The sequence below is a fragment of the Cricetulus griseus genome (genome assembly GCF_003668045.3).
Source record: "Cricetulus griseus strain 17A/GY chromosome 1 unlocalized genomic scaffold, alternate assembly CriGri-PICRH-1.0 chr1_0, whole genome shotgun sequence".
Taxonomy (NCBI): Eukaryota; Metazoa; Chordata; class Mammalia; order Rodentia; family Cricetidae; genus Cricetulus; species Cricetulus griseus.
Window position 1 is genome coordinate 268,576,118 of NW_023276806.1, and position 10,122 is coordinate 268,586,239.

At 42.5% G+C, this 10,122-nt stretch overlaps 1 long non-coding RNA gene across 3 annotated transcripts; it reads left to right on the forward strand.

Annotated features, from left to right (window-relative positions):
- The first annotated feature begins 1,496 nt into the window (after positions 1-1,496).
- Positions 1,497-9,754, forward strand: LOC103160112. Of its 3 annotated transcripts, none has more exons than XR_003481108.2 (3): positions 1,497-1,555; positions 5,028-5,267; positions 9,120-9,754. It is a non-coding gene; the product is annotated as an uncharacterized LOC103160112 (long non-coding RNA). The 3 variants fall into 3 exon arrangements; XR_004772117.1 differs by having other exon boundaries at positions 9,343-9,754; XR_003481109.2 differs by having other exon boundaries at positions 5,028-5,256.
- The last annotated feature ends 368 nt before the right edge of the window (positions 9,755-10,122 follow it).

A 10,122-nucleotide genomic window follows, 5' to 3' on the forward strand; every position in this document is an offset into this window, starting at 1 on the left:
AAGAGCATATCCTTCAGCCAGTCCGTATCCATCTCTAGTAAAGAATTAATTAAGAACTTTAGTTAATACTGATAAATAATAGAAAGTGTATTTTGAGTGTTTTCTGTGGATTAAACTCCCTGCATACATGATCTTCACCACAATACCATTTTGTAGGAAAGCAAAATAAAGCTCACTGAGGTTGCCTTCCAAAATCACCTTGTTATTACCTGACAGTTGTCAAGACTGAAGTCAGGTTTCCCAAACTCCAAGCCCATCTTTTCCATGTTTTCATGCCTGGCTATTTCCAGTTAACACCTTCTGTTTAGTGACTTGTAACCGGTGAGAGATGCTCTCACGTATGCTCTCCTTGCATACAAAGGACTGCTCATGAGGGATGTGCTTTTTCACATGGCTTTATGGGAAGAAGATGGAAGTAAAAAACAAAAACAAACAAACAAACAAAAAAACAGTTACTAAGTATCGGATACAGATTCAGGAATGTTGGAAAAGAAGACCAAGTTGGGCTGGAGTCCATGTGGACTTTGTTTCCCATGCTGAGACTGCTGGCCTCCAGGGGACCTTCTATGCAATTGCACCTGGCATAGGAAAACAGATGACCTAAAGATCTTAGAAAGAGTGAATCAGGCACATACTATCAGCCATGTCCCCCAGACTTCCTAGCTACCGGGATCTTACACAAATGTAGTACTGGAGCATGATTATCAAGCAAGGCCTTAGAAATTAGTATCCGAATCACATGTTAACCCAATTCATGACTGCATGAACAGATGCATAATTAGAGCAGTTAGTGTCAAAGGATTGAACTGGGAAGACCTTCCCACTGGGAGTCGTGGAACTCTCTGGTCAGGGGGTCTTGGACTGCATAGGATAGAGAAAATGAGTTGAACACATTGGCATGTGTTCCCTGTTTCTGGTTGTAGATGTGATGTGACAAACTTCCTTAAGCCCTTGCTGCTGTGATTTCCCTGCTGGGATGGACTGTAACCTGAAACTATGAACTAAAACCAACTCTTTCCCCGCCTGGTTGCTTTTGTATGGGCATCTTATCATCAGAAATCCCACCAAGGCAAGCCTCCAATTCACACCAATGTCTTAGCTTAAAAGTGGAATTCCATTTGAATCCTTGTCAGTGCTAAGGGAGGCAAAATGTTATTTATGCTTAACATGGGAGATTGGTCTACAAGGCTGTCTGTAGATTTGTTAGAAGAAAGCTGAAAGATATTAACTTGGTTTGAGAGAAAAATCCCGATTTATATGTACTGGCCTTTCACTAAAATGTGTTGTCCTAGGACAGTGTGGTAGTTTGAATGTCACTGGCTTTCATAATCCCATGGGGAGTGGCACTATCAGGAGGTGTGGCCTTGTTGGAGGAAGTGTGTCACTGTGGGGTGGGATTTGCGGTTTCCTATGCTCAGGATGTGGCCCAGTTCCTGAACTTCAACTTCCTGTTGCCTTCAGGGTGTAGGACTCTTAGCTATTCCTCCAGCACCACATCTGCCTACACGCCACCATGCAGCTTGCCAGGATGATAATGGACCAAACCTCTGAAACTGTGAGTCTTCTCATTTGAATGGTTTCCTTAGAAGAGTTGCTCTGGTCATGGTGTCTCTTCACAGCAATAAAAATCCTAAGATAAACAGTTAACATGATTTTTAGCTTTTTACACTGCCATGGCCCAAAGGACTCCACTGGCACAAACTGCTTCAAAATACCCTGGGAGAGGGTGATAAATAATGGGACTTGCTAAAAATTAGTAGACAAGGCATCAAGTCCATCGTTGAACAGGCCTGTCTTTGATATTGTTAGGTAATTTAAATGAGGAGGAGAAAGAGAAATTGGGAAGTCATGTGTGAGGGGGTGTGAGTGGAGATTGAAGAAAATATTTGTTCACTCCCAAATTTGTTATTTACTCCCTTCCCATATATATATATATATGTATTTGTATATGTACATGTGCGTGCGTGCGTGCGTGCGTGCGTGCGTGCGTGCGTGTGTGTGTGTGTGTGTGTGTGTGTGTGTGTGTGTGTGTGTGTATGTGTTCTACATTTTGGGCTGGGTAGTAGCATCCTTGACTTGTACTCCATGGATGCCAATCATGACAACAAAATTATTTTGCTTTTGTGAAATGTATCCTGCAGAGCAAAATTGCCTATGCCTGAGAGTCACCAGCCAAGGAAAGTCCACCTACAGGGGATTTTTGAGCTCCTCCTATGTACATTGACGTGGTGGCCAAACTTCTAGAGGCTCTGGGTTAGACACATTCAGACTCCAAGTCTGACTACATTTAGGGGCACAGGATAAAGAAGATAAAGATGATAAAGGCAAGTCTGTGGCAGCAGTTCCTACATGGAGAGTCTCTCAAGGGTCATGTAATGAAATATGGAATATGTAAATGAAAAGCCACAGTCTAGAAGCTGAGGTCCTTCAAACACCTGAGCAGTGTTTAACAAAACCAGCAAAAGGAAATAGAACAAAGTTTAATCACCATGGATACCTGGATGAGAGTCAGAGCTGATGGTCACAGTAGAACCCACAGAGGCTGACCTGATGAGAGATAGTGGGACTCCTGGTGGGAGGAGCTTTAGGTTTCTTTAATTAGAAGTAGATTGGTCTCCAAGGCTGGGACCAGGTTGAGCAGGAAGCAGGTGGGTCTGGGAATCTGCTGGGAAGAAGTATGGGTAGGCTATCTCACTCCATCCGGGCTCACAGATGTCCTATGTTTGCCTTGCATGATTTCTGGGCTTCTTCATGAATCCAGACTCCTACCAGAAAAAAAGGGTCTCACTTTGCATCCTGTCAGTCTCAAGGGAGGGGGGTCTTCATCTCCAAAGGTAATTGCCACAATCGTGTTACACAATTCCATTCATTGCTTGTTAGGATGGAGTGTTGAAAGCACATTTCACAAGATAATGAAGTTGTTTCTCAGGTCTAAAATAACTGGTTATCTGACTCCTTGGTTCATCCCACATTAGGTGTATCACACACACAAATGTCAAAATAAATAACTTATGTGGGATGTGTCAGCGCTCGCCACAAGCTGATGAGAACTGTGGAGGGTGGCAGAAAGCAAATCGGAGTGGCTGAGTGAGGGGAAAATAATGGTCCATGTCAGCAAAAGGACAGCCCAGCAAGAGAGATGAAAGCCTGGCGAGACTTTCAAGTATCCATATTCCCATTCCTGCAGCTTTCACTGAACAAATAGGGCCACATGTGGGCACACCAAAAATGTCAGTTTGCAATAAATTCCTGGCTGCACTAGTGTCTCAGGGAGCTGGATCTGTAATTTACAAAGGTGACAAGCGAAGCCATAAAGGTAAAATGGGGGTTTTCAATCAGGTAGCATGAGATGAGTGGGAGAGAAATCATACATGATTCTAGAAAATACACTTCTATTGGGAAACCAGCGACATTAAAAAATTGCTGCCTGCTCCGAACAGGAGTTGGAGGGATGGATTTTCAATCTCGCTTATTGAATGGAAAATTATTTTAAGGGAAGTTTTAGGGCATATTCAGGTGGCATCCAAGTGGAAACACCTTCAGGTAGACAGTGGAAAGCGTGATGATGGTGATGATAACGGTGGTACCGAGGATAGTGATAATATTGGCAGTGGTGGAGGAGGAAGAAATACAGGAAAAAAGATGGGGGATGACAATGAGGAAGTAACCTTGATGTTCTAGCTAAAGAAACAACTGGGACAACATGACCTATGTAATGTACATAGATACAATCAAAGCTCAATTAGCAAAGGAGGTCTGGAAGGGGAGATGATCCTGAGCAAATATCCCTCAGTTGATGATGTTGTCTCCATGGCAGCCATCTGTCTCACTGGTCACCCTAGTCGAACACTGTATTCAACCAACCAGAGCGGCACTAGCAGTTTTGCCCATTACTGGTATGCACCCAAAGAGCTTTGACTTGATGGGGCATGCCTCAAGCCAAGTGGTCACATGATCCTTTTCAGTCTTACTTGGGTTGATAAAGCCCAAGAGGTAACAGCAAGGGTGGTTGGACCTCATCTGCTGGAATCCTGAAGCTTCATCTGTCTGTGTAAGAATAATCAAAATTTAGACAACGGTGTGATTTACTCCCCGACATGCAAACCTCATCCTGAGGCAGAATGAGTAGAGGAAATAGAGGGGGAAAGCTGCAGCCAGTGCCAATGAGCCCATCAGAGTTCCCATATAACTCCCAGGATTATGGCTATGTGCACTCTGATCCTAATAAAATAGGATAAATAGAATCTTATTGGTGGTAAAAGAGCCACAGGTTCTCGGGGCAGAAATATATGGATCCAAACCAACCGTGCCCTTTTAGGACAAACTGCCTAAGTTCTCTACGCCTTTGGGTATTGAATGAAGAATACATATATTATGAATAAGGAAAGAGACTAAATTAATGATACTTGTCTTAACTGAGTGCTCTCTGCCTTGGGGCTTACATGAAAGTGCCTACACCGTCGTAGTTAGAGCTGTCTATGGTAAGATGAAAAGGACCAGTTCTCCTCCATTTTACCAAGGGAGAGACTAAGAGATGATGAAGGACTTGTGTGTGTGTGTGTGTGTGTGTGTGTGTGTGTGTGTGTGTGTGTGTGTGTGTGTTGGGGGGTCACAAAGGAGAAAGTGATGGAATTTGACTTCGAAGTAGGTCTTTTGGCTCCAGCAGTATGAACATAACCTCTATGTGATAACTGTCAGTCCTGGCCAGCCCTGGGGTGACACCCACTACATGCCAGCACCTGTGTTATTCACAGCTACCTAACATCTATTCTGGAATGAGAAGGCATGGCAATAAAATAAAAGGGGTGTTTTGGTTGATGGTATCGTTTGAATTATGACTTGTGAATGGTGGCACAGACAGTTTGCCTGGAAATTATGAAGATTTTCATTTTACAGGAAAAATGAATCAAAGGAACTCAATCAAACATTCATATCCTCTTGATTTTTCCATAATTATAAAAAGGTTGAGGGAAACCTTCCACCAATCACTTGGCCATTGAGGAACCCATGTTTTTGCTATCTTTTAGAATTCATATAAGTACAAGCATGCTACATTGGAAACATGACTGGATTTGAACAGAATCGACAGCATGCATTTTAAAGGCTCAAACAGTATCCCCAAATCACAAGCTTATATGGATTGGACAAACTGGAGTGGATCAAGTTTAAGAGCGAGCTTTGATGACTGCTGCGCTCCAAACTCTCTTGAGGCTGAACTTGCGTAGGGACTATTTCCTGATGTGTGAACTCACAGAGGTAACAAAAAGGTATTTACTAAGGGGAGGCAATGGAAATACAAAACTCACAAATACAAAACAAAGCAAAAGCCACCACTGATCCAGCAGCTGCTTGGTGTGGGACCACACATGCACCAGCTAGAGCAAGAGAGAGCAAACTTCCTCCTCCAGGGGTTTCAGTCCTCAAGTAGCATCCCAGGCCACACCCTAAGGCTGGTACCCCAAAGCTATTGGTGGAAAGAATTCCCACGACAATGTCCTTTTATGCAGATTCTTTTATTTGAATAAGGTCCCACAGGGATGTTTAAAAGATACCATTTCTTTTTTCAGGCAGATATTCTAGAATCTGATCATAGACCAAAGCCATTTCTTACCAAAGGTCATGTCAATATACTACTTTAAACTTCCTGACTCCGCTGATCTTTCACCTCATCACCAGATGGCTCCAGAAACAGCAAATGCTAAATCGATATGTAGGAGGATGGAATAGGGCTGGAGAGGTGGCTCAGTCATGAAGACCACAGACTGCTCTCACAGAGGACCCCAGTTCGATTCCCAGCACTCACTCCTGGCAGCTCACAAGTGCCTGTGACTCCAGGACAATCAGTGCTTCAGGCTTCATTCATGTTCACATTACCACACACACACACCCATAATTAAATAGAGTAAATCTTTAACGAAATGTATACCCAATTGAGCCGATTTCCCGTGCTAAGTGGTTCCCTGCCCTGGATTCATTTTGTGTTTTCTAGGAGATTGGATCTGATAAGCTTGGGAAAATGCCATTTTGCTAGCTTAGCCTCCTCTCTTTTCCTACTCATTTTTTCTCCTCCTTTTTCCCCTCCACCTCCTTCTCTTCCTTCTCCTCTAGGTTGACCTCTAACTCACTATGTTGTCAAGGACAACCTTGAACTTGTGACTCACAAATGCCGGGATAGCAGGCACATGCCACCAAGAAAGCCTGCTGTGGGCTAAAAGCCGGGACTTGGTGCGCACTTGGAAGACACTTTACCAGCTTTCCTTTTTTTTGTAGTAAAACTATATATCGCATGAATCTTACTATTTTCACCATTTAAGTGTGCAGTTCAGTGACAGTAAGAATGCTTACTCACAAGGTTGCACAACTGCCACTCTCCATCTCCAGAAACTTATCATGTAATATAAAAATGTGGTACCACCTGCAGCCATTAATAAAAAAAAAAACCTTCATCATGAGTTTTTAAAATGCTCTATTTTATGTTTATGTTTTTCCTGCATGTACATCTGTACATCATGTATGTGTGGTACCCATGTGGCTCAGAAGAGGAATCAGACCCATGAGAACCAATGTTACAGGTTGTTGTGAGCCTCTGTGTGAGTGTTAGGGTCACCCCTTTAGAAGTCTATGCAGCTCCCACTAAAAATTTGAAGCTAATTATTGTTTTCTAGAAGGTTACAGTAGGAATACAAGACCTGGATATCTTTCATCCTGTTCCTTCCAGTAAGTACCATTTATATATTAGTTCATTTGTGTTGTTGTTCAACAAAGGAAAGAAAAGGACCATGCCCTAGGTGGCTTTTAAACGTCAAAAAGCCACCAAGAGGAACTCTAAGATCAAGGTGCTAGTAGTTTCCATGTCCAGGGGAAGTCATACCTCCTCATAGACAATGATGCATGCAGTTCTGAGACATTGTATGGTGTGTGTAATTATGAACCCATCAAGAAAGACACATTGATGATGTATAGAAACATCAAGTCCTGTAAAATCTTCTCCTCTCGCTGAGTTGTTTCTACATTTTGCTATTGAGCCTGTCTGCTGAAGTGCCAGTTTGGGTTGCTATTTTTTTTTTTCACTTCTAAAGTGTTTGATGGGTTCCTCTTTATATGTTTTCTTTTCTGAGACATTTTGTTTTATAATTTCTTTCAGCTGAGATTCTACTCACACAAGCATTGTCTGGGTGGCTATTGTAAGGTTGTGGGTGAACGGTTCTCACATTTTGGTCATCTTGTTGGTGCCATCTTCGGTCTTTTTTTCTCATCTGATCTTGGGTTGTCCTTGCTCCTGCTTAGGTGACAGCTCTTCGCTTATATGCTGGGGTTATTGAGCGTGAGGCTGTACACAGATTGCTTTAGACACTGCTTTACCAAGTGAAGGCAAATTCTGCTCACTACCACTAGGTGGGCAGTGGACCTTACTTCACCGACAACCTTGTACTATTCTTCAAACCTCAGTATCTTATTATCATTCAGTGTCTCCTTAGGCTTGCTTTATGTGCAGTGCTCAGTGCTGTACTTAGTGTGGCCGCACTTGGTGAGGCTGTACTTGGTGATGCGGCTATATTTGGTCTAGCTGTACCTGGTTATGTAGTTGTACTTGGTATGACTGTACTTGGTATGGTTGTACTTGGTGATGTACTGTACTTGGTTATGTAGTTGTATTTGGTGTGGCTGTACTTGGTGCTGTGGCTGTACTTGGTCTGGCTGTACTTGGCCTGACAAATAGGGGATGTCTATTCCACCTTAATCCCGAGTCACAAGTTCAGGGATCACTTTATTTTTCTTCAATTTTCTGTAAGTGGGAGCATCACCTTCGCTAAGCAAAATTACATACTTGGAGGTTATTTTTGCTTGAAGGTTTGGGCTGCTTGTATTCCTCTTGAGTTTATCAACTTTTTCCTTATGAAATGTGTACCTTGTTGTGAATTGCTAGAAATCCCTACCAAGTACAGTCATTCAAACTTTTGGTTACAAGCTTAAGTTAGAAGAAAAGCTTTTTTTTTTTTATTTCTTAAGAACCAGTTAATTCTTTTTTTTCTTAGACGCTACTTAAAGAGTCTATTTAAAAAAGAACATAAAGGGGACTGGAGAGATGGCTCAGTGGTTAAGAGCACTGGCTGCTCTCTCAGAGGACACAAGTTCAGTTCTAAGCACCCACATGGCAGCTCTCACCATCCACAGTTCCAAGGGACCCAATGCCTCCTTCTGACTTCTATGGACCCCAGACATGCAAGTGGTGCGCAGACATGCATGCAGACAAAACACCCATATGCATAAAATAAAATTACAAAAAATGTCTTAGAAATATTATACAGACTTAGGAGTGACTCCCTCATTCAGGCTTTTTGGTCTTGACAGGGAAAAATTACTCTGGAAAGGGACACAATGGCATTGATTGTTAAATAAAGGCTACATCCAGGGGATGGAAAACAGCATGCTACACGCCTTATTTTCTCCTCAACTAGAGTAAGGCTGCTGAGTTATGAGCTTTAGTCATCATGTCACTGCCAAGGTTGAATGCATTTGTTAATTACAGGCCAAGTTCAGCAGGCAAAGCTACTTGCTATTAGGGATGCAGACAAGTCACAGCCTTTCCGGAGGATGGAGTGATTCCCACGACAACTCCAGAGTTAGTAAATAGATTTAATGATGTTTACCTTTAATTCTTAACCCAAAGACACTGCAAGGAATGATAAACATCTTGACTGGGCAAATTCTTTCACGTAAAGAGCCAGATAATATTTCAATATCTTAAGGTTTCATCATCAATTGTAATGACTCAGCCCCACAATGCAGCACAAGGGAAGCCACAGGCAGAATGAAGTGGAATCGCTGGGCCACAGTGAAACTTTGGTCCTGGCCTGGTGTGGTTGTGCTCACTTTTAAATCCTGAACTAAGGAGACAGAGGCAAGTGGATCTTTGTGGACTTGAGGATGGCCTGGTCTGCAGAGTGAGTTTCAGACCATGCAGGACTATATAGTGAGATAATAAACAAACAGAGAGTAATTATTTACGAAACTAAGTAGTAGTCCAGTTTGGACAGTATTAATGCATTCTTAGTGTATGTCATGGTTCTGTAAAAGTGGTCCTTTATTGAAGTCCTGACATATTTTCCTTCCTACAGCTTTTCACGTCTTCATTCTCCATGTGTAGAGTGCCTTTTCCATGAGTTCTTATGGAACTAAGAAGTTCTTATCCAAGCAAGTGCCTTATTGAAATCAGAAGTAGCCTGAAATTAGCCTCTTTTTCATTCCTGTTCTAAAATTCAAGGCAGGACTTACAAGCTGGGCTTAGAAAAGCCTGTAATGGCTAATGTCATGGCTAATGACACACTTTTCTTGGTCCAGGTGTTGTTTTACAGCCATTTGTGTCTATAATCTCAGCACCTGGGAGACTGAGGCAGAAGACTCGCAAGCTCCAGGCCAGCCTATGCCAAGTTGTAAGATCCTGTCTCAAAAAGATACCCAGAAGTCTATGCTGGCGGCAGTGGGACTCAGCTGTTGCTTCTAAATCTTGTTGAGAGCAAAAGGGAAAGCCAGAGAAAGAGGTTCAAGTTTGTCACACGCCAACCAAAGTCCCCACTCAAAATGATGGTTGGACACTTTTGTCTGCCACAGTTCCTGGGAGTTTCAAGCTTTCTGAGCCTTGAGATTTCCTCAAAATAAATTCTTCTCATTCCATGGCTTCTGCTGTCAGACATTCAAATATGTGTCTGTAGAGACTTCCTGGTTTTTTGTTGTTGTTGTTTTTTTTTTTTTTCCTGCAGTAGATGGTACGGTGGCTGGGCTGTCCTATTCCATGAAAAGCATCACTTTCCACAGAACTGGTGTCATCTTCTCATGTATTAAGACGATGAACTGACTGCCGTAGAAGGATGGCATCAGTCTCTGAAGAAATCGAGAAGCAGGAAGTCTTCAATTCTTAAAAGGCGTCATCACTTGTTGTGTGGTAACTAGACCTGGGCCATCTGCAATCGGTTTACTGAGACCCGCCCTCTTCAATGCTTGGAATTACAGTGAATAGCCACGATATTGTTTGAGGTTAAAAAAAGAGATAAATGCATTTGACTCGCTTACATATCTATGGCAAGAGAAAAGGATTCCTGGTTCTCTTAAGTTCATTCTTTT